The sequence below is a fragment of the Vanellus vanellus genome (assembly GCF_965231255.1).
Source record: "Vanellus vanellus genome assembly, chromosome: 8".
Lineage (NCBI taxonomy): Eukaryota > Metazoa > Chordata > Aves > Charadriiformes > Charadriidae > Vanellus > Vanellus vanellus.
In genome coordinates, this window is record NC_138913.1 from 20,698,277 (window position 1) to 20,720,402 (window position 22,126).

At 46.5% G+C, this 22,126-nt stretch overlaps 1 protein-coding gene across 5 annotated transcripts in view; it reads left to right on the top strand.

The window, feature by feature from the left end:
• Positions 1-22,126, top strand: part of SERPINE2 (serpin family E member 2) — a 59,392-nt gene that overhangs the window by 17,441 nt on the left and 19,825 nt on the right. Inside the window, exon 1 of one of the 5 annotated variants that reach the window (XM_082487341.1) lies at positions 17,804-17,889. The exons of the other annotated variants lie outside the window; for them this stretch is intronic. The gene's annotated coding sequence lies outside the window, so the exon portion shown is untranslated. Of the gene's footprint in view, positions 1-17,803; positions 17,890-22,126 lie in introns of those variants that run through there. 5 annotated transcript variants of the gene reach the window in all.

Consider the following 22,126-nt stretch of genomic DNA (forward strand, 5'->3'; position numbering starts at 1 on the left):
TTACTATTATGGTGTGCACAAGGAGAACAATAGACACAACTGGAACAAAATCAGATGAAGTGGAGGGGGGAAAGGATGGAGCTTAGACTGGAAAAGAATATTTTATAGCAGTGACAGCAGGCAGGAAAAATAGCTAGGTGAGCGCATGTCCTGTTGCCTAAGAGTAACCAGTGCTGTCTCTGTACATTAGGAAACGTGGGTGACCTCTTGGTGGCCATCTCTGCTGTCCTCACCTGGGCAGATTTCTTGACAATAATGTGTCTAAAGCTCTTCCCAGCCTTTGGTTTCATTGCTCAGCATTCTCAGGCAGTGCTCCACGGTCCTCGGTAGGCAGCTGTGGCACGTGTGGTGCATGGTCCCAGCTCACTGCCGGCCGCTCTTGCTGCCCCAGCCTGAGCTAATGAGCGCTGCGAGGGCTTGTGGTGGTGCTCACATGGTCATGTGGCTTCTGGCCGGCTCACAGCATGGCCATAACTCGCTCGAGCATGCCTGCGTAGGGCCTGTCGGGGCCCAGATGGGATCTGACTTGCCAAATGACAACTGTTTTAAAACCTGGCTGGTGAAGAGTGGTGACACCTCCAAAGGCAGCTTAAGCTACATGCAGTTAGGTGTCCAGGAGCTCCAGCCAGAACATCACCCTGCCAGGGATGGCCAGTGCCCTCACCAAGCTGACCGGGGGCCGTACGCAGCACAGGAATGTTTCAGGGTGGGCTGGGCTGGGGAGGGATCACCGAGTTTAGACATTTGGAGGTATTGCACTGATTGGGGCTGTTCAAGAGAGCTGCGTCTCATCTGACATGGCAGGAGACAATTTATCCTTCTGTAGCTCACCCAGAATTGTTCCCTCTGACACCACTAACCAACATTTCTCTTCTTGCGCGTGGGGGATGCGCAGTGATGGGCATTCTTGGCTCAAGCAAGGTGTACTTTTTTCCGTTTTCCTCACAAGAGCAAAAATGGAAAGAAGTTAGTTGAAGCAAAACCTTTCACTTAGCTGTTTAGAAGTAGGAGGTGGGGAAAGCACTCAAAGCACATGGTGGCTGTTGCGGTTGCTCCCTTCACCCATTAGTTTAAAGGCTGGACTGTTTACTCAGGACATGGGGGATGTGGCCCTGACTCTCTCCTCCACCTTGCACAGGTCTCCTGGCAGCACCGTCACCACTGCAGCGCTGCTCGAGTCTTCCTGCACTGCTCCCCTGAGCCTGAGCTGAAGCAGAGCGAGTACAGGGATACTGTCTGCAGGGAATGTTGAGCCGGAGGGGCGTTGAACCGCTCCATCCCAAAGAAAAGCTCGGGATTTCACCCTGACGGAGCCATGCTGTAGGGATGCACTGAGGAAGGCTTACCCAAAAGCACCATGGGGGAAACTGAGCCTGAAAGAGGACGAGGAGTGGAGGCAATGATTTTAGCTGAGAGGAACTAGGGAAATACCCAGAGGAGAGCCTGATGAGATTACTCCTTATAGGACAAAGAATTTTAAGACACGCAAAATAGTTACAGCATTTACGGGTGTGATAGCTGGGAAAGAAGGCAAGGGACTGCTCACGGATTTTGGTACCATATGGTGAATTAAGAAAGAAGGTTGCTTAAACTACAAAAACAAAGATGATACTCGGTGAGCTGTATATGATTGATCTAAAAATAGTTCTGAAGTTCAGAAAGAGTTCTGAACTTGCAGATTTTAACAAGTTGTATAAGCTATTTTCAGAAGGCAAAAGAATACAATGGTATAACTGAAATGGAAAAATATAGGTGTCCCGAAGTCTTGAATGTTCCCTGTGTACTTGCAGATTGCTTGAGAAGTGTAGTGGATAAAAAGGGACTGTATCTCTTGTCCTAGTAATAAACATATTAAACTTTTGTTCCTATATAAAGTCTGATTCCAGGAATACATGCAATACTATAAAGGTACTTCAAATTAATATCAAATACAGAGGTAAATTTTCCTTCTTCCTAAATACCACATTTTTTAAAAAGTTTGTGTTTCAGGTGGTCCAAAGTCTATGACTGCAAGCTTTTCAGATATAATCATCTGTAGGCATGTTCCACCCCTGGACAGTGGTGGATCTTCCAGAGAGCGTCCTTCCCACATGGAAAGGGGCTCCTTTTTGTGGGATGTGCAATACAGCAGGAATGCAAAGCTTCAAAGAATAATCTATGTATAGGTTAAAACATACTGTCAGTTTAATTTTTAAATCAATAGAGGCACTTGTAGTGATTCCTAATTGCATGAAGTATGACTCTCACATCCTTTGGCATTAGGGATGGTGAAGTCAGGGCAGAGAACTTAAGTGGGAAATTAGTGCAGCTCTAACTATGCCAAAGGATGGGAGAGAAGGACTGGAGTTTCACAGTGTAGTTCCCCACCAGAAGGATTTTGACTGGGTCAAGGGGGGATTAAAAAGGAAGTTTATCCTCAATACAGTACAGTATTTTGGGGAGAATAATGCTGACAATGATAGCACATAGAGCTGTCATTATAAGGACAAATTTTTCTGGACCAACTCTAAGCAACAGAGACTGGACCAAAAAAAGCCCTGCAATAACATGGGTGATAAATATAATACTTTCATGAACCTAGAAAGCAAAATAGAAAGGTTGGAAAGAGTAGCATTTTGTATGAGATTTGTGGTATTTTTGTGGAGAACTGACTAACAAGCACATGACATGCAGCTTGGAAGAGTTGGGGGAAAGTGCTGGGACAGAAACCTGAGCTTTCAGAGAAATGAATCTCACTGACATTAAAACAACCTCAGTTCACACATTTGTAGGAGAAATACTCAAGTGCCAGATTTCTAATTAAAAGGTAGCCACGATCAAGCCATGAATCGCAAAGAGGCATGGCAAATGGCAAAGGTTATTAAAAAAAAAGGCAACATATTGAGGAAAATCTATATGGAATATGTTGGCTCCAACTGTAATATTGAGACAGCTGTTGAATTGCAGCCTGAAAAAGCGTAAAATATTGAGAACTGGTAACACAAGCTCCAATTCTGAAATACTTGTGTGACAAGCAGAAGAGAAACTCGTTAGGCAGCTGAAAATGTCACAGAACTAATTGCTTCATTTTGCTAGCTACCTTCTGTTACATGCACATCAAAAATCACTCAGTAAGATGGGGAATATTCAACTTTTGAGGAGCAGTAGTAGACTCTGTGGCATCCGAGCACCTCCATGCTCCAACCTTCTGCTGTCTGGCATGGCAGTAAAGAAAAGCCACTATTCCCATTTTACAGACAGGGAGGTAGATCAAACCAAACAAAGCCATTTTCTAAAGGCTGCCCTCAGAGCTTGTCGGCAGGTCAGGGACTGAACCCAAGTCTCCAAAGAACTAGCTAAATCTTTAGCCACTGTTTTTTTGGGGGTTGTTTTTTTTTTTTTTTGCTGAATTGTGAGACGGGTCATTGTTGATAATCCAGAACTGTTATTCTTTTCTCCTTTGACAGATTTAAGGGTTTTCATGTGCCACCTCCTTGTTCTCCCATGTGTTTGTATGGAGCATGCACTGCATATTTGGTTGAAAGCCAAGTGTGCCTCAGTTCCTCATCTGCTTTTTTTATGTTGCAACTTATCTCCCACCCCACCTCTGCATTGTCTTTTATAAGTGTATCTCTAATCTCAAGCAGCGTTTAGCAAACCGAGATACCAATGTCACAAGGGGTGACTGCAACAGTAGTGCTCCTAATGGTCTCCACTAGTGCATCTATGGAAAACTTGAGCAGCCCTAGGAACAGAGCACTAGGTGTTTGAGATTATTTTCAAGAACCTTCGCTAAGTATTCACCAGGAATAGGGAGACAGCTGTTAACACTCCAGAAATACCAAGTGAAGGTTTGAATGCCAATCCAGAAAAGGAGTTGAAAATATAGTAGATGAGCTATCAAGGGCATATTGGAGAAGTGTGAACGGAGATGGTGCTGTCATGATGTATCTTACAGTGCCTGATATTGGAATGACTGCTTAGAGATTTCCAGTTAGATATGGCAAAATTTATGATAATTGCCAGTGTTGAAGGAGTCTGTGTTAATGTCTATGTTAAATGGGTACCAAAAGGCAAAACGTGAAGAGCCTGAGGACAAAGGAATTTGTTGAGGACAATGAAATTTGGGTGGCTGGATTTGTGGGTTGGCTTTTCTTTTTGGTTTGGTTCTTTTTGTGTTGTGTTTTTTGGTTGTTTTTTTTTTTTTTTTAAAAAAAAGCAACATTCTGACAGAGATTATTATAAAGAGTTAAGAGGAAAATGACATTTTATCACCATCCCACTTGCCATTAGCGGTAGTTCTCGCCCCCTCTAGCTCCAGAAAGCAAGGGATGGAGAGAAGACAGAGGTCTCGGGAAGGAGCCCTGAGCACTGCATTGCAGTGTGGGTGGTGGGGACTGAAGGAAGAGCATCTGTTGTTTTTATTTCCCCCACTTCATCACTGCTGGCTTCAGAGGCAGCTGGGAGGCAGCCAGTCACGCAAAGGGAGCAACTTAATACAAATAATAGGCATTGGTAATAAAACATAAAAGGATATTTGGCAAGAGGGTTGTACAAAAGAAGAAATGTTTTAACCTGAGGTGGGATCACACCTGAGGTGCCGAATGCAGTGTGTTTAGGAAAGACGGATGCAAAACTGAAGGAGCTGCTGGCACTGCTTGACTCATATGTCAGCTCTGTTGTGTCTATGTTACTTGGAATTGGCTTTTAGCTTCTGCTGCTCTATTATCTGCACTGTTTTGACAGTAACTTAATAAAAGTAGGAGCCAACTGCTCTGAGGGATCCGTGTGTCCACCCTGGGTGTTGAGTCCAAGTCCAGGCTGGTGTCTAGCTGGCCGTGTGTGTGCACAGATGCCCCTTTTGTGCAGACAGTTGCTATGCTAGTGCCAAGAGATGTGGCACGCACGATTTGTGCAGGCACATATGCAAACAGATAACTCAAAAATCTAGTCTTGAAAGTATGAGGGTTATTACCAGAGATGTAATTCACCTTGAATCTGTTTAATAACAGCGTTTTAGAATGAGTCAATCCCAATGATTACAAAAAGAGACCTGCAATAGTTTGTGCTCACACGTTCCGTTCATTTTGAATACGGTATATGGATACTAAGCTCCGATTCTCTGCCTTTGATCCCGGGGATACTATGTATTCCCACGCAAACTGGACTCTAAATGCTGCTGAACTGGAATTCAGTCATCCTGCATTGCTCTGCTAGTGTGGACAAACCACTTCTGAAAGGTGAGGGAGCTCTGCGGTGTTCGGTGGCTGCCCGACACTGGTTCTACGTGTGCGTGAAAGGCTGGGGTCAGGCTCACAGTGTTTGACTGAAACAGTCAGGCTTAGTAAAAATGTCTTTGTTTCACCTCCGAAAGGAAATCATATCCAGTAGGCAGTTCTCTGCTCGTGATGACAGTGAACACTGAGTGCAAATGATGTAATACTGGATTGCTTAACACTTGACATGGAAAAAAAAGCTTATAAAAATTGGGTATGAGAAGATTTATTGAGATAAACTGTGGCAAGCTACCAGGAATTCTTCTGTGAGAGTAATAACCACCCTAAGAAAGCCGAGCCCAGAGCACCTCTGAGGACTGGGCTTGCCAGAAGTGACAACGAGAAATGGCTTCTCTGGAAGCAAAGGGAATTTGCAGTGCTCTTAGAAGAAATGGATGGAGACGAGAGGCTGGTGCTTTGAGCTGTCTCAGAGCTACTTTGAGCCTGATTCCTGGCCTTTGTCTTACAAGTTACTAAAACCAATGGTTTGATATATGACATTCTTACAACGCAAACGATCGTTCAGCCTGAACAAATACCAATCACAGAGGGCAGGCATAAAGGCACGGGGTGAGATTGCTATCTTTGGACTAGTGTATGAACCAAGTGGGAAGTTCCTCAGAAAAGCTGAAGTTGCTTTATGCAGCTCACTGCTATCTGGATTAACTTCCTGGACCTTCTTGATAACAGGTGACTTGCCAAAAATAGCTTCCTCTGATACCACAGGGCACGAGAACCCGATAACATAACGCCAGCGCTAATGCGTACGCCTCCTCTTGCTTCATTCGCTTTTGCCCCTTCCCTCCCGGGGCATAATTAGAAGAATCCTTAACGGAGGGACTTAACTGCAGTCATTTTTAAGCTGGGTGGATGTTTTACACAGTCCTCCGTGACTTCTGAACCACACAACACACCAAATAAATTATAGGTATTGGCTCCTTCAAGGCATTATGACTAGAGGGACATACATCCACATTTTACTACAGAAATACAGCTTTTGGTGTCAACTGTCCAGGAACTCATGAAGTCAGAAACCCTAATCCACGTATTTATGATCTTTGAGTAACTAACTCTGGAGATAAGCTGAAATGAGCTGGCGTTTCTGCGCTGATCTTTTCTCCTTGAGCACTGACAGCTTTCCTGAGTGCTGTCATCTCAAGGGAAGGCACCGGGACTACAGCATCAATCATTTCTGAAGTGTTGTCAAGCCCGATGGGGCAGAGCAAGACCGAGCTGGGGACGCTGCTGCCAGCCTGCTAGCTTTCTGGCTTTAAAGCTTATCCACTGGCCCCAAACGGTGCAGTGGGAAAACAAAGCAGCAAAACTCTAGCTGAAAAAAGTGGATGGAGGCAAGCCAGGAACAAAACAAAAGCTGCAAATAAAATATAGATCATCTCAGCCCAGTTAAAAAAAAAAAGACTCTCATGTGGCCAGGAGAAGTCTATGCAGTGTTGGGCACAGAGCGGACTTCGACATTGATTTACGTCCCCTCTTGTGACACTGAAACACGGTGGGGAAGGCAGAGCTGTCCGCCCAGCACAAAAAAAGAAAAAGCCATGTCTATTTTCCCTTTAGAAGGAGGTGGCATGAAACAACCTCAGGTTCATTGTGTCCTGCCTTGGTTAAGGAGTAGCTTTGATGTCTGGTCTGCTGGCCTGTGTGAGTTTGAGGCGAAAAGGTGCTGACCCAAGGAAGCCCCTGAGAAAGAGACTTTGGTGCAGAGCTGAGGTTTTCTTAGGCTAGCCAATGAGCCCACCAGCTTACATGTGGTTTCAAAACGCAGACAGTGGACGCAGCTTGAAGATAGAAACATATCCCCAAGCACTGTTATGATAGCTGTGGAAATGCCAGTCACTGTCTGCAGAGCCACAGCAAGACGGTCACTGCAGCAATGTCCTCTGTTCAGGGAGGGGCACTCATGGTGCTGGGGCACCAGCCAGAGGTCCAGACTTGCGAGGGAAATGTGCTCCACCAGAGCACGTGTGGGTCGGACCCACAAGATGAGTTCAGTGTGCTTAATTGCTTCTAGAGGGAGCCATCGGCTGCTCTGTCTAGCCTCCTAACTTCTGGCGTGGTGAAAGGTTCCCAGCCTGGGACAGTCTGAACATCTTCCTTAGCTTTCCTAGTGATGCTAGGATTCATGGATGGATCCATCTGTCAAAGTTGCAGAAAGGGGGAGCCCGTACCAGGGCAGCAGAGGCAGCGACTCAGGCAGGAGGGCCGCTAGCTCGCACACGGCAGGGGCTGGCTTCAGCCACCCAGCCAGGGCTTGACCTGGCACTGCCACCAAAAAAGCCAGGAATAAATGAAGCAGATGGGAAGTTGTGGTGAAGGCTAACCACAGGGCAAGAGCATGGGCTGCATCTGTCTGCAACGCCCACATCCCATGGGAATGGCCCTGCTGACGCCTGGGAAGCGGTTCAGCATCCTGTCTGTCCCCCACTTCCCTGTATTTTTCCTTGTGGCATCATTCCCTGCAAGAACTGACCTGAGCAGATAAAAGTATTTAAGCTTCAGTCAGGGCATATTTAAGTTTGGCTACAGCAGTGTCTAAAACATTCTTCTCAGAAGGGTTTTTGACCCTTATTTTCACCCTCTGCTTAATCTACGAACTTATGTTTCTGCCTACCAGCAGCATTGCCTCTGAAAGGGCCCTGCAGAGGGGAGGGCAGAGGCACCGCGTGGGGAAGGGCACACCACCCTCCCCAGAGGCAAGGCTTCACTGTCTTCCCTGGGTCTCGCTGTTACTGAGGCACAGCCCAAGGTTTCTGCCAACAAAACCCCAAAACACTTAGGACAGTGGCTGCGTAAGAGTGAACTGGGGACATACACGGTTTTGCTCCTTGGCAGCTGATGCCGCCTTGCCTGCTCCCTCCAGAACACACGGAGCAGGAACGCGATTCTGGGCTTATTTACCCCCAGGTCAGCTAGTGCCTGTCCCCTTGTCACAGACCACTTGGTCTTCTAGAGCTTTCTCGGACACCTTTTTTTTAATAAATAGAGTATGTCTCCCATAGTGCTCCTGCGTTTTGCCTTTTAATTTAAAAAAAACCCACAACTTTTTAATGTCATATATGCTTTTATATATATTCATCACGCATTGAAAATATATGAAACATTTCCTATAGACTTACAGTGGGTAGTTGACCTTTTGGTCCTAATGCACAATAGCAACTAAATCTAAAAGAATTAGATTTGTTTGTCCTCATCTTTTTTTGTTACATACTGTCAGTGAGTCCTCCAAAGCAAACTGCTCTTGTACCTCAGAAAATTGAGACACTAATTCACAAATTAGCCTGGCATTATTAAAACCAAACCCCACCCCTTTCTGAAAGAATGAGTTTGAACTGTGAACCATTCAGTCTACTTCTGCCTTCAGAAACTGAAACTTCAAAAACTTCAGAAACTATGACTTAAAAATTGTTAGCCTGTTCTCCAGCTCTGAGAAGGGGGCAGGGGCAGGGGAAAGGACCTTTCCCATCATCTCTTAAATTATCGTGCTATGCCTTAATTCTTAAAGCTTTGAACCAGTTAATCCTGTCTTCATTGTTGTTGCAGCACAAACTGACTCAAGGGGATGGTTGGACTAAACAATAGGCGTGAGAAGATAAACCAAAACTCTCCTACCAGGCAGCGAGGATATCCCAGTCCTAGAAGAAGCCGGTGCTGGAATGCAGCATCAAGACACTGAGGCATCAAACACCAAACGGAGGTGGTGGGTGGAGAAACAGATTGGGAAAACAGAAAAAGGGACCAAATGTGTTTCCAAAGAAGATTTATCAATACGGTGATAGGTGTTTTATATATAACAAAGAAATATATCTATGAAATATATATAAAGCCTCACCTTAACCAGAGCTGAGTGTTTAATTGCTAAGCCCTAGAGACCTAGAAATGTTGTGAAAAGCCTGACAGAAGCAACAGAAGCGGAGACCATTAGCACGATCAGAGCTTAAGTGCAGGCAAGAAAATAGAGCAGAAGGAAAGTATGAAATATTGTTCTAAGAAACAACAAGGTTTTCAAAGCAAGACCTGAAGTATATTAATTAATTGAAAGGCAAGAAACCTTTACTTTTAGCCAAAGACTGCCTAATCTGCCATCTTTTACGTCATTTTGACAAAATGAGCAAAGAAAGATTTCCTGTGAGTATCACTCCAGCTTGCGAACTCAGAAGCTAGTCTTTGTTTTGGGAAAAGGCAAGCTAACTTGAGGTGCTGAGGTTTGGCTATGGCGTCAGGTCTAGCTGACTTGGGGCGAGGGAAGCCTGCTCCAGCAGAAGGCTGGAAGGCTCGGTTTTGGTGCTACCTGCTGTGCTTTACAGAGGAGAAGCCAGGTTAGGGCAGGGAGGCAGGAGCAAGGTACATTTGCGTTGTACCTTGGCTGCCTGCTGCTGGGTTTCCTTCCTGCCCGAATGGCAAGCGATTACAGGCTGCAGCTGCTAATTATTTCAGACAGCGGTCTGAACCTCTGAGGAATCAAAGCCGTGGCATTTCTCTTCCGGACTCTTAACTTTGCACTTTAGACGTTCACTAGTGGCTGAGCGGGCCAATGGCACGCTCCCTTGGACAGGCTTAGCCGCAGCCTCTTTCATCCAAGCAGGTTGAAATCAAAGCCCCGAACCTTGTTCATCTCTGCAGGCCTCTGAAAGAGAATAGTCATCTAAATTGATTTTATGTTCTTGGGCTGAATATAGTTTCTCTTTAGACCTTATCCTCAGAGGATAAAAAGTACTTGGTAGCCCCAAAAGTCACTTAAATGAGGAGGGGGGAACCCAAGACGAAAATCTAGAGTTTTAATCTGTAAATCTCCGGGTAGAACATTAGTTTTTTATTGTTTCCCTATCAGTAAAATGCAGGAAATAGTCCAAACTGCCCCACCTCTACAACTTCCCATTATTTATCACAAGAAATGTCCTTTCCGGGCTCTTTGGTTTACTCCTGCAAATAGATTATGCAAATATATCCCATAATTCAGCATATAGAAAAGAACAGATCAAAACTTTGTTCAGACAAATGCAAGGTGCCTTCATGTGCTGCTAATTCAGCCTGTGAGCTGACCGCTCTCTCGCAGAAGGCAATGCACTGTATCGTATTGCGACCTGAGAGTATGAAAACAGCCAGGTAGTCTCAGAAAAATGGCTAATCGGAAAGCGTTCACTGGAGCTGGCAGGAAAGCACATTTTGCAAGCACTTGTTTTATAAATACTTATTTTGAAAATTGAATTTTGTGAATTTTCAGATAAGAGAAGCCCTAAAACAGTGAATAGAAATTTCAAGTTTTAAAATCTTATGCGTTTAATTTATTTTTTTTTTATATTCCCTATAATTGCTTTTCTTCCTTTTCAGTTTGAAAGAACTGAAGAAACTAAAATCTTAAACAAACTGGCGCAGGCAGAGTGCAAAGCCAAGGCCAGATTTCCAGAAGAATGTGTCAGTAAGAAAGAAACCTACAGCTAGTAACCAAAATGCCTCGAGTTGTTATCATTAAGTTATCTTGAATAAACTCTGTATTGTGTATTTCCTGAAGAGCATGACCAAAAACTCATTGAGACCATAGATCTCCCAGTAACGTATGGCTAAAAGCCCAACTAATGTTTTATGCCTCTTTTTGGCTCATATCCAAAAGGATTTGCTTGTTTGTTTTTACTCATTCCTTACTCCTGAAAAAATCTCCAGTGAATTTAACTGGGATTTGCAATACAGAATTCATTTTTCATTTGTTAGAGAGCACTTCCTTGAGCCCGTAGAGAAATTGTTTCCCAGCACAGAAAAGTCTGTACTGATGTGGCTAAGATTTAAAATTTAGGAATATATTTCCTCTACTGGGGACATTCTGAATTTCTTCAGGGCAGTCAGTCATTCTGGTGGTGGCACCAAATTCAATTTATTTATGTTGAATGGCAAAACAACAACAAAAACTTTCCCAAATTTGAAAATATCACTGAAAAAGAATAAAAGCACAATTGTCTTCAGCCATTATGGCTGCCCTAATTTGTATCACATGGGAAAATGCTTTGTTAATGGCTCTCTTCTTTTACTCTTCATTGGCAACAAACCAAACCAAACCCCTTTCTTTGTTCTTTTTCCTTTATGCATTGCTTTTCCATCTGGTTTTAGAAGAAGCTGGTCCCGTGGGTTAGCAATTATGTTGAAATACGAGAGATCTGGGGGAGTTTCCACAGTCTTCCTGAACAGCCACAGACTGACCACTTTACTTCCACTACTCTTCTGTAAAATGGGAATAATTCCACTTCTCTTCATAAGGCTATTGCTAGAAAATCTATTTCTTGCTGCGAGGTGCCCAGCTACCACTGGAATACTCAAGGCATATATATTTTGTATTTTTCCTTACAAGTGTGTACTGTGTAGAGTTTAAGCTAATAAGTCCCGACGATGATTCATGATGATACGATGATTCATAAGAGGAACAAATTTGAATACATTTAAATATGTACATGTAAAAGAAATATGTGCAGCCTCCCAGCACTCTTTGAAATATAAATGTGAGAATTCCTTTAGGTATAATGCTGGAAGCCTTCACGTCAGACCGTATTGGCAGGTGCCAGGCAGAAGGAGCCAGCCAGCAGGACTGATTTATTTGGCTTTCTGCTGGCAGACCCCAAAGGCTGCAGCCTCACATTACTCCAAACTGCAGGGTGGGTGGTGGGATGTGCTCCACTAATGCCACCTTCTGCTTTTAAGCCCAAGCAGTAGGCTTATTCCTATGCGTTCTGCACCTGCGCTGGCTTTTTTTTTGTCTGCTTTTCTACACCAGCTTCTCCGAGTTCGATTTTCGTTTTATTCCCCATTTTATTCCCATCCTGAGAGTCATATTTACAACTGAATAGCAAAATGTTATAGGTTAAGCTGACAAGGCCCTATATATAGCAAGAGCAGGGCAGTTCCCCACTGTAATCATCCCCTCCTGCTTTTATGTAGGTAGTAAATGATGGCCCACAGAGGGAATTGCCATTTGTCTCTAGGAAATGCACATCAAAGGGGTTTAAGCGCTGCATCCTGCCCACACCAAGGGAAGGTACTTTAGGCCGGACGCGGCAGTACCGTGCTTTCCTAGCGCTGAGGAGTTGCAGATGAGATCTTCCGTCCTTCGGCTGAGTGCTGAGAGCCCACGTTTTAGAACAGGGTATTTACAGTAGCATTCCCAGCTTGGAGTAATAGGCAAATTTCAGGAAAAAAAAAAAAAAAAAAAAAAAGTGGCGTTCATTCACATCATCCGCCTCTGCTGACCCCGTTGCTGACAGACGCCTCTCAGCCTTAGGAACCCGGCCATGCCTTGGCCGGTGGTTCGGCTCTGCCCTGCCAGGGCCGAGGCCAGCCCCAGTGCTGCCACTTGCTTTGTTTGTGCTTCGGGCTTGTTGCTCTGACTTGCCTCCCCCGAGCCGGCTGACTTGCCTGTACTTTTTTCCCTCTGCCAAGTCTGCTTTGCTGCCTTCTTTCAGGTCTGGAGCTGCTCTGCCGTCTGCTCTTTTCACAGCTGTCCAAGTGAGCAGAAATAGTTGAACCAACAACACAACTTTGCCAGCTCTGGTCACTTGGGTCCTACAACTTAAACACAGCGTGCAAAAACTTAAGCAGCAGCTTCGCTGATGGGGCTTAGCCCCAAATCCACACAAATCCAAGGTAATCTGGAAGCAGCTCACTGCCTTCTCTTAATATTAGTGTCAGATGGCTTCAGCTGAGATGGGGGCTGAAGGAGGTGGGAGCTGTGTGTGTGCCTTCTCAGGGAAAGTTTGTGCTCTAAAGGTTTTATAATCTGCATATTGAATGATATTGGAAAGTTTAATGCAGTGGTTCTGCTTTTACCTGTGCAGAGCTCTGGGGCGCAGGCTGAGGCCCGGCTCCAAACAGTGACGGAGGTACTGCAGTGCAAAGGAGCAGAGGAGATGCGAGGACAAGGCTGTCAGTTAAATTTTCTGCTCGACCTAAGGGTTGTTCATGTATTTTATCCACAGGCTGATTAATGTAAAATACAAAAACATTCTGCCTTGCAAGCAGGAGTGGAACTGCAATCTCTACCCTCCCAAAGGATGACTTAAATATGAAGCTACGGTGCCGTGCTCTTCCCTTCCTTCTGCCTGATCAAATGCATTTTTCGTTCTTTAATGCAAAGTAGGAAGGCCCCAGTGTAAGAGTTGTAGAGCCCTCCCTTGCTCCAGAAAAGCCTCAGACAGGGTGGCTGAGACTTCTCCTGGGAACACCAGCAACTCTCCTGCCTTTCATGGATTTAAAATTGCAGTCCCCATGTTCTGAGTGACCACCAAAGTCCTGAGGTACGGGGTGAATGGAGCGCTGCCCCTTTCCCGGCCGTGTGCTGGAGCAAAGCACCAGGCACCGTGGCATGTTATACCCAGGCAGTCTCAGCAGTGGCCACAGCTGGGTCACCAAGCGAGCCATGCACCAGCTGGATTGTACAGGTCCTGTGGGCAACAGCAAAAGCACAGGGTTAGTCAACCAAGGCGTGTGAGAGCTTCACGGTCCACTGCTGCATTTTAACATAATTTAGGAAGCCACTACTCAGTAAGAATTGTCTTATACCCAGCTGACTTTACAAAATACAGATGAATCTAGTGGTCTTCCAGAAATAAAATAAAAACTGGACATGCTGTTTACTCCAGTGGTCTATTCATTAGAGGCAAAGTATTTCAGAGTTGTGCCTCCTGAGGTGCTGAGGTACACCTGCTGTGGTGTTCCCATTGCAGGCTTGCTATGACTCAAGTCACCGATACTTTCTAGTTAAATCACTTCAGGTGAACACGGCAAAAGTCAATAAATCGACAAAAGAATTGTTGATTGGAAATCTTTCCCTATTCCTGCCACCGATAAAAGCAATCTGCTGTGTTTGCAGGGTGAAACAGAGTGCAAACTTTTTAATCCTCAATCCAGAGCTCACCTAAAAGATTTAGGGCCAAATATTCCTCTTGTTTACACCAGTGTAAATTTAGGGAAATTTCATCCGAGTTAATGTACTGCCAGATGGTGGATTTTGCCTCCGATCTCATTATTTGTTGGGCTTTTATTTATATTCAGCCACTGTGTGTATACAGGTATACAAAGCAGTAATTTTTGCCAGCAATGAGAAGAGAGCGGAGTTTGCTTTATAAATCAGTATTTCTCAGTCAATATGTTGCAACCCCTGAAGGGGTTATAGAAACCATCTGGGGGCTTGTAAAGCACTGAAAATTTTATAACAATCTAAAGCAAAGAAAATGTCATTTCTTCCATTCTCCATATAGCAGCACCATTCTCTTGGCAACCTGTCGAAACCATACACGAAACAATAAATTCTATAGGCTTATCACCTTTACCATAATTTTTTACTTTAGCTTTATAAAACTTGTATGGGAACTGTGAAGTTTCTTTTACCTTTATATAGGATTTCCAATCTGAACTGCTTGAGAAATGGTGCTCTAAAATTTTTGGCCTCAAAAGGCGGTAGTTTTCATTAAGGGCCTCCGCCTTAGTCTTCTCCTAAGCTGCTTGTTAAAACGACAGCCTATTTTGTCAAGCTTAGGCTTGTTTGTGTTGGAGCCAGTTTTTATATTTCACCGCGACTTTCTGCCTGTCAGCTTCCTCTTTAAGCCTAAATCATACAGGGAAACATCAACATTTCCCTCTGTGGGAAGAGATGTTTTGCATCAAGTGGAAAAAACGGATGAGATTTCCTGTACCCTCATTAGCAACTTGGTACACGGTTTGAAATCTGCCCTTCTAAGGTGAGATACCATCTGAAGAACCTCTGCGCTTTTAAGTATAGCCTCACAGCACATGCAACTTGTAAGTGAATTTTGCTTTCATGTACGCATCTTTAATTTCTGGGCATAGGTACTTATCTATGAAATTAATTCCAGTAGCAACCAAGCGTATCCCACATGCCACCACCTAAAGGAATCTACACCAGATCTTGCAATGCCTCCTGTGGCTGAGCTTCTCCAGTGGTTTAAGCTAGTCTTGCTCCTGGCTGCTGTAGGCCTGGTTGTGTTCTAGTGGCTCCAGCATTCATCAAGCCCCTCAGAAGGCTCCTTCAGGGAATAAATTAAAAAAAAAAATGCTCAGTGTTGGCCTTTTTCCCTGCCAGGATGAGGTGGGTTGCACAAGAGCCTGGCAAGCTGCAGAGCCAGTGAGGCTCTGAGACCCTCAGAGGGGCGGGGGAAAAAGGAGGGGACAGTAGTGCTCCCCTTTGGTCCACCCAACCTAACAGCTGCCAAATCTCATGCAGCTTCACCCCAAACTCCTCTTGACTTCAACTAGTTTTGCCTGATGCTTGAATGTCCACAAATGCTGATGCTAAGTCCTTAATAGGTGTGATGCCTCACCCCTTCCAAAAAGTGTGACTAGTTGACTGTTTAATGCGCTCAAATCTGATCACTTAAACCATTTGCTAACAAGGAGAAACAGGGATTTCTTGCCCAGGTGAGGTGGCTGCCCACAGCTACTTCAGTTTCTAGCCATGGGCTACATGGCAACAAGAAAGGGGAGGAACAGCATTGCCTTCTTGCTGCACAGTTTCACTGGACTGGAACTGTGCTGTCCAAACTGGGTGTAATCAAAACTGAGCCTATTTCACAGTAATTTGTTTGGAACGTAACTTCCCTTATCCCTATCCTGTTTCTAGTGAAGATGGACTACAATGTTTGCACCTGCAAAGGCTGGGTTCAGGTCCAAGCTGAGGGCATTTGGGGGCTTGGCTGTTGGCTTAGGTCTTCAGCCTTTCAGACTAGAGCCAGGATTCTTGCCCCAACATCTGGGTGCAGCTGGCTAGTCATGGTCTGGCTCTTCTGCTTCCTTTCTATAAGCCAGACTGTACCAAAAGGTTCCTAAAACCACTCAATCACATTTTTCCATGTGGTTTTCATGATGTTAAGCAGTTGGGCAGGAGATCTGACATGGTCTACATAGCCTTCTGTCTTCATCCAGGAGAGAAAATGGATACTCAAAAGTTGTCCCCGCTAATAAGAAACATCATGCAAAAGGTGGGGGTTTTTGTTGTAGTTTTTAATTCACTCTACTCTCAACTCAGAAATGGACCTGCATTTGTAGAAATTATGGTATGACACATTTTGGAAAGAGGAAAAGAAGATTTTTTTTTAATTAAAATAGCAAAATCAAGCTAGTCAGTAAATGGCTAGTTAGTACATAGCCTAAGAAACCTCCACCTCAGCTGGCACTGCCCATGAAGAAGCCGTTCCTTGACAGCCTGGCCTGCTGGTGCCAGCACCTTGTCTCAGCCAAATTGCCCCTGCCCTGGCTGAGGCTGAGCTCCTCGCCTCCGTCCCTCGTCCTGCCCACCAGCATTTCAGTTTCGCCCAGGCACAGGGGCTCTCCACAGAGAACCCACCTCGGTGGACACATGGCTCTCCAGCTCAAAGACCAACAGTGGCCACCAGTGCTGCTGCTCCGGCTCCCGCCAGGAGATGGGTTGTTTTTTTTTTTTTATCCAGAAGAGTTCAAACTCCTGAGGGAAGAAATGTGGTTTACTGCATATTTGTCCTGTTTCTTCAAAGCTGGACTGTGCCACGCATGAGAAAGTTTTTGGAAAACAGGCGCAGAAAGGATGACTTCACAAGGCAGTGTTGTCCTCGGCAGGACCAACACACTGCCTGCTTCTCTGGGGTTGTCAGCAGCACCGTTTTGGTACGAATAGTGGAAATTCCCCTCTTGTGCTTTGTCAGCGGAGGAGTCCAGGGCTGTCAGTCAGTGTTAAGGTTCGCATGTGTTTTCTCAGGATTACGCTTCTGTCCTGTCACGCTGCCGTGCCGGTACGCTGGAGCGGCACCTCGCCTCTGTCAGATCCCCCCTCGCACGGTTTGTGAAGAGTAAAACCCCGGTGCCATATGAGGGATTGAGGACTTCGGTCCTAGGTCCTCATCCCCGCTGCTGGAGGACCTGGGCGCAGTGGTCCCGGCCGCGGGGAGCGTGCAGGAAGGCCAGGGCGGTGGGAAGACGTGCCCCTTCGGCCGAAATCCTCCCATCTCCCACAGCGACGCCGCCAGGAAGGGGCCTCGCGGTGTGGGGGGACGTCGCAGCCTTTGGCCTCGGTGGTCTCCGTCCCCCCACTCCCCCTGCTTCATTAGCGGTGCTGCCAGGCTGGGCCTTGCCCCCGCGGGCACCACAGCAGCTGCCCCCGCTGCCCCTTCACCCCGCCACGGCTGGTGCCTCTCCCCGCGCCCCAGGCAGAGGGGCGAGAGCTGCCCGGTGGGGCTCGGGAGGGACCCCGGGGCTGCTGGGGCAGGGCACAGTCATGCTGGCGGGCGGGCCTGGGGCGAGGGGACGCAGCCGGCCGTGCCCAGCGCGACGGGCCCTACGCTGCCACGGGGTCCCGCCGCGCCCTCGGCCTGTGGCCCGGCACCCCGCGGGCAGGCCGGGCTGCTCCCCTCGGGCGGGCTCGGGGCCGGGCCGCCGCTTCCCCCCCGCCTTCTCCGCTCGGCAGCGGCGGCCGCGGGCAGCTCTGCCCCGAGGCGGGCGGCCGCGGGGCTCGGCGGAGGGGCGGGCGGGCGGGCGGGGCGGGCCGCGGGCCCTATAAACGGCGGGCGCCGCCGCGCTCCGGCCGAGCGGCGCGGTGCAGTCAGCGCAGCGGCTTCCGCGGGGGGAGCGGGCTGAGAGCCGCCGAGGGGAGGTGAGCGAGGGCCGGTCGGCCCCTGTGCTGTGCCGCCGCGGGGGTGGAGGAGGACACGGGGCGGGCTGGCGGGGCAGCCGCTCGGCGGGGGGGGGGGGGGGGAGCCGGGGCGGCGTGTGGGCTCCGCACGGGGGGAACCGAAGTTTCCCTCTTGGTAGCCCGGAGGCCGCCGGCCGCAAATGGTGGGTCCGGGCGCGCTGTGCCGGGTGCCGGCGGGCTCTGGGCTGGGCTGTGCCTGTTACCTGCTCCCACAAGTGTCCCGGCGCCGGGTGCGTGGGCGCCGCGGCGTGAGCGGGCGCTGTGGCGTGGTGAGTTTCTTCTTGGTGTTGTTTTTTTAAAAGCGAGGGGGTGTGGGGTTTGTTGGGTGTGTTTTTTGGTTTTGTTTTTTTTTTTTTTTTTTTTTTTTTTCCCCCAGCAGAAGTGGGTTTCCAGGCTGGTAACCCAGCGCCGGCCCCGCCGCGGGTGGGGAGCGCCCGGTCCCCGCTGCCCGTGGGCTCCCGGCCGGTCCCCGCCGCATCCCCGGGCCGGTGTGGGAGCCCGCGGCTGTGCCGGGGGTGCGGGGAGGCGGCGCTCCGCGGGCACCGGCTGCCTCCCCGGAGCGGGGAAACTGCAAGTTGCTCACTTCGCTCGCGTCGGCTGTCCGCTGCGAGAGAGACCTCGCTTTTCTTGTGCTTAAAAAAAATACATATATCCGCAAATTCAGCTAGGAACCGAGATTTTCTTTACATATCAAATGGGAGAGAAGTATTTGCAGCCACTGCGGTTCAGGGAGCAAAGGGTGTCTGTGTTCTGTTACTGAAAGAGGGTTTTGCTGGCGCTGGTGGCACTAAATGTGTGTGGAAGCGGAGAAGCGATGAGCTAAAACTCTTATCTTGGCTCCCTCTTGAATAAGGCGGGAGCGTGCTTCGTGTGCTGAGTTCTGGCAGGGTTTGGAAATGTGGAGTACACCTCAGGAGAGTCTTTTGTCTCCTGGTTAAAATGGTATTCCATGTCTTGGATCAATGTTGTGCAACGCGGGAGGATCTTCACAGAAAAATAAAACCTCTGGAAATACCATTGTGCTAACAAATAGGTGTTAAAAATGTCAGATTTCCCTTAAAACTCAGGGATATCTGCTTGTGGATTCAAGGCCTCAGTGTGACTTATTTCTCTCCCCCTTTCTTATGTGTGCATATGATTCTGAAACATGGTTTGGTTTTTGTGGTTTTAATTGCATCCTTGGGCAACTTCCTGAAAGAGAAACCTGGTACACTGATTTATTTCTTTTTTTCACTGCATTGAAAAAATGACTTCTCCCTTTGTTTTCTCTTGTGTGAGCATTTAGTAACGTCTTACCCCCCGCTCGCCACAGGAATCTGTTAGAAACCTGGTTTTGCAGGGACTATTCACAAAACATATGTAGGTGTAAGCAGCTGTATTGTCACGTGGCTTCGAAAAAGGGGAGAAGCTGCAGAAATCAATGAGCAAAGTGGAAAGCAGCTGCACGCCCATCTAGTGATTAGATGAGTCTTTAGACCAACACAAATAAAAAAGCAGAATGATTGATTCAGATAAGTATAAGATGTGCTAGCTTGGAACTTTAGCATTTTATGGGGTGTGATTAAACCTGTGAGAATAGCATCTGTTTGGCACAGGAGTAAACTTTGAGTAATGAATGCTAGTCCACAGCTTCTTTACAATTATGGACAAGTTGTATGTCAGACAATCTGTCAGCGTATTTTGTCAGTGCTCTTAAGATGCTGAAAAGCTGCTTACCTGGACATTACCCTTGCATCTGCTACCTAGGTACCAGGATGTTATAAAAACTCCTCTTTGCTTTGGATGGTCATACGGCCATCATTATAGACAACTGTCTTTATGTAGCTCCATGTATCTCATGTGGAAGGTGATATCAACTCATGTCAGTACCAAAAAGAAAACACAGGAATCTGCAGTGGATTTTTGTCTCAAGGTGTATGCAGAAGTGTCGAAGCTTCTGTTTGGTGTTGTCATTGACAACCAGGAGAATAGCATGTCTTAGTGGCATGCAGAGACTTTTAGTGTGGGTCTCTAAATTGCACAGCCGGCAATGTGTTCCAGTCCTAAAGCTTCTTAACAGCATACTGTTAGGCAGAAAAATGTCATGCAGTGAGCCCAGTAAGTTGCACTCGGCATTTTTAGATGAGATTGAAGTGTGTGTGTTGTATGTAAAAATAACCACCTCACCTTATTGCTAGGAATTAAAATGGACATGTGCATAAATTGCATACATCTACAGCAAGGGAACAGTTCAATGGACATGTGTATAAATTACATACATCTACAGGAAGGGAACAGTTCAGAGGGAGCTCTGGCTGAGATTTGTGTTGCTTTAGTGGTGGGCTCAGTATCTACCTGGCTTATGCAGCTGGTTCCGGCTTTTGATTCTTGCTAGGCAACTGCTGTGCTCGTACTTGAAAAAGCTGAGATTCAGTGGAAGGCTTTTCTTGGAAGCTGGAGTTAGGGTTGTCTGGACCGCTTGGATTGCTTAATCACAAGCATGCATGAGAGAACATGCTTTTGTAATATTAATTAGGGGGAAATCCAGCCTAATCATCAAAACACTTCCAGTTAGTTGGTCTGTTAACTGGATTCTACTATTCTTTAGGGTCAAAGGTTTTATACATGGGAAGACAGGGAAAAGATGGATTAATCATCACTAATCTGAAAAGTGTTGCTGGATGCAGTCATCCTTGCGTGCCTCCGGGCATCCTCCCAGTTGCCTGTGATGTAACTTACAAATCATGTTTCACAGCAAAGTACTAGCCTGTAAGTACCATGTAATTCGGCGCACCTATGCTAACCATAAACAACTTTTAAATAAGCAGAGTGTGATACAAGGAATTGTGTCGTCTTGGCTTTGGAGAGCAGGTGGCATGGAGTAGCCAATCACCTACATATGAATTTAAAGTTTAACAGTGTAAATTAGAAAACTCTGAAAATACGAGAACTAGTGGGTTGGTTTTTTTTTTTTTATTAAATAGCTTCTGTGCATGAAAACATGAGAAAGCTGAATATGTGCAACCATGTACATGTTCAGGTGTGTCTCCTCTGTGATAGTTAAAATGATGGGGTGGGAGGAGACCAGAAAGAGATGAAAACAAAGGTGGTAGCATTCTACAACTGTAGGTACATAAATGTTTAGGCTGGCATGCTATGGAAAAAAGCTGTCCTGTGTCCTGGTTGTTTCCAGTCTCCTCTTTAGTTCACTACTCAACTACATGAATACTTGTGCAAGCACAGGGGAGGTCACTGCTGAAGTTGGAGACAGTGATCGTGGACAGGAAGAGGATGGGTCAATTTTAGTGGCAATGCTAGTATAAGCCATAGTTTCTTGAGTTGGTTGTTATGGTCTTGAAATACACTTAAGTGCTAACGGAAGTGCTTTATTTATCCTTTAGTACCTCTTCTTGAGCAGCATCTGTGGAAACACATGAATTTTGGCAGCTATTATATCTGGTCAGTGGTCTGGTGTTCACCTTTAACAGCCAGAAAGGCGCTTTTGCTTGTATTTCCAGGCTGAAATTAAGAGGTGACTCATGCTAGGGCCTGATAAATAGGCCACAAAGCAGTTGAAGTATGAAAGCATATTCATCTTGTGGGTTGATCTCCCCATGGTGGAAAACTCAGTCCTGCTGACCATACTCAGCAACATGATGTAACCTGTGTGCTTCAGGCAGCCTCCTGTTCTCTTCCTGGGCTTTAGAAACAATGGCCCGAAGTTCTTCCTAGTGTCTTGGGACCATGAGAGCAATTATGGAAAGCATCAAGACTGATTACCAGTGAGTTCTGAACTGAAGACCCTTGCTCAAGGCTGTGTGTATGTAATGGCCTCAGCATGCAGGTAGAAACTGAGAAATATTAGTTTTACAACTGTAGCTTGCAGCCAGTTGGCATCACACTAGGGTCTCCAGCAGCAGTATTGAGACGTGTTGGTACATCTTGGGTCTCAGATGACATGCATTCATATTCATCAGCTACGTAGCTTTGACCAAGCTTTGTGTTCTTCTTAAATGTTTTTCTTACTGTTTAACAACTTGAACTTTAAACACCCATTCCTCCAGAAGGGCATGTTCTGGTATTCAGTGATGGTCCTCACTGCTTCGGAGATGGCTGTGTTATCTGGCCTGAACTGCAAGCTTCCATTGGCCAAAGGCTGCGAGTGGCTTCTGAGGTTTCTTGCTTTGTTTTAGTTGGAGAGGGGCAGTCTCTGTCATCG